At 45.8% G+C, this 2,635-nt stretch overlaps 1 non-coding gene across 1 annotated transcript; it reads left to right on the forward strand.

Annotated features, from left to right (window-relative positions):
- The first annotated feature begins 1,352 nt into the window (after positions 1–1,352).
- Positions 1,353–1,425, forward strand: trnar-ccg. Its single transcript has one exon. It is a non-coding gene; the product is annotated as a tRNA-Arg (tRNA).
- Positions 1,426–2,635: the final 1,210 nt, after the last annotated feature.

Here is a 2,635-nt window from a genome sequence, read left to right on the forward strand (position 1 = left end):
TCATCCAGACGCCTTTTAAATGGTGACATTGTACCAGCCTCCACCATTTCCTCTGGCAGCTCATTCCATACACGCACCACCCTCTGCATGAAAACGCTGCCCCTGAAGTCCATTTTAACTCTTGCCCCTCTCACCTTAAACCTATGCCCTCTACATTTGGATTCCCCTACCCTGGGGAAAAGACCTCGGCTATGCGCCCGATTCATGTTCCCCCATGATTTAATAAACCTCTATGAGGTCACCCCTTAGCTGAACATGTCCTTTTTAAGGCACCATGTGAAAAAGGCCATTTTAGTTCTAGGTCCCACTGTTTACACCACCTCAGTAATACAATGCAGGGTTAACCTCAAGAGGGATTCAAACCCATAGCCTACAGACTCAGAGGCAAGAGTAGTACACACTGATGCAGGTCTGAACAAGAGGACATCAGATTTCTACAGTGCCGTGAACCTGAGTCTAATTTCATCACCCAAACTACAAATCTTTAGTCAGGCCATGTTTGGTGAATTGTGTTCAGTTCAAGGCATCTTACTTTAGGAAGGATTTAACAGCCCTGGAGCGAGTGCACAAAGAGATTTACTAGAATGATAACAAGAACGAGGGATTTTAGAATCAGGGAAAGATGAGAGAAATTGGGTTTATTCGCCTTACAGCAGGTGATCTAACTGAGGTGTTCAAACTTATGAAAAGTTTTGGCTGGGTTAATAAGTACATTCTATTTCCATGCGTTGGTATGACAGTAATTACGGGTCACAACATGGGGATAGTCAGCAAGAGAGCTAGGAGTGAGATGAGGGGAAACTTTTTTACTAAGAGAGTTGTTCGCATTTGGAATGTACTGATGAAAGACTCCTGGCTGAAACGTCGATTTTCCTGCTCCTCGGATGCTGCCTGACCTGCTGTGCTTTTCCAGCACCGCTCTAATCTTGACTCTAATCTCCAGCATCTGCAGTCCTCACTTCTGCCCTTTGGACTGTGCTGCCTGGTAGAGGCAGATTCTATTGGAGGTTTCAAAGAGAGCTGGATATGGCTTTAGACGGCTGAAGAGATAGGGCTAGGAGAGTCAGACTCACTGGGTAGGTCATTCAGGAGTCAAACAGACAGGATGGTTCAAATGGCCTCCCTCTGTCCTGTAAAGGTCTATGATTCTATTGTCCTCACCCCTCATCCATTACTTTCAATCTATTACTTTAGAATTGCTTGGGTTGTAATACGGCTGTGATAGGTCTGAAACTTCAAATGTTTGCAAAGCAGTAATTTTAAAATCTCTCCTTTGCTGCTTTAATTGAAATGAAGCTTTCTTGGACAAAATAGCCACTTTTCTTGTTTCCCTGTACAATGCACATGGCACAGCCCCAGTGGCCTAATGGATAAGGCACTGGCCTCCGGAGCCAGGGATTGTGGGTTCAAGTCCCACCTGGGGTGCTGTAGGTTATTGTTGGGAATTGAGTGCCAACTGCTTGCTGTCTACTTATTTAGGGGAGGCAATGGTTGTGACCTAGTGCCAAAAACTATGTGAATGGGACCTGGGCCCCAATCTGCATAGCAGAGGGTTTGAGTTCATTTTTGAAAAAAATATGGAATTAAGAATCAACTGATGACTGCGAAATCGTTGTTGATTGTTGAATAATCTGCCTGGTTCACTATATGCCACTAAGGGAAGGAAATCTACCATCCCCATTTGGTCTGACCTACATGTGGCTCCAGACCCACAGCTGCCTGGGTGACCTATAGCACTGTCTGAATTGGCCCAGCAAGTTACTCAGCTGGTTCAATCGCCACCAAGTCTCCACAAAGTAATGAAACCAGAGGGATCACCTCGGCACCTGAAAAGATGACGGCAGAGCCAGCCCCTGTCGCCCCGGCAAAGTCCTCCTCACTAACATCTGGAGGGATTAGTGCCAACATTGGGAGAGCTGTCTCACTGACTAACCAAGCAACAGCCTGGCACAGTCACTCACGGAATCATACTGTCCAGACAATGACCCAGACACTACCATCCCTGTTGCCCAGGTATGTCCTGGACATAAAAGCCAAGACAAATCTAACCTGAACAATTAGGGCCCACGGAAGATGACATAATTGACCAGACAAATCAACCTGACGAAGGTCTCCTTCCCGAAGCGTCGATTTTCCTGCTCCTCGGATGCTGCCTGACCTGCTGTGCTTTTCCAGCATCACTCTAATCTTGACTCTAATCTCCAGCACCTGCAGTACTCACTTCCGCCCTTTGGACTGTGCTGCCTGGTAGAGGCAGATTCTATTGGAGGTTTCAAAGAGACCTGGATATATATATTTGAAAGGGATGGATATTTGGGGATGCAGAGATAAGGCGAGGAGATTCGGACTCGCTGGGTAGGTCATTCAGGAGTCAGAACAGACAGGATGGTTCAAATGGCCTCCCTCTGTCCTGTAAAGGTCTATGATTGTATTGTCCTCACCCCTCATCCAGTGACCGTTACATTCAATCTATTACTTTAGAATTGCTTGGGTTGTAATACGGCTGTGATAGGTCTGAAACTTCAAAATGTTTGCAATGATTTAAAAATCTCTCCATTGCTGCTCGAATTGAAATGAAGCTTTCTTGGACAAAATAACCACTTTTCCTGTTTCCCTGCATGCTGTATATGAAACA

This window comes from Chiloscyllium plagiosum, chromosome 3, assembly GCF_004010195.1.
Source record: "Chiloscyllium plagiosum isolate BGI_BamShark_2017 chromosome 3, ASM401019v2, whole genome shotgun sequence".
NCBI classification, from domain to species: domain Eukaryota; kingdom Metazoa; phylum Chordata; class Chondrichthyes; order Orectolobiformes; family Hemiscylliidae; genus Chiloscyllium; species Chiloscyllium plagiosum.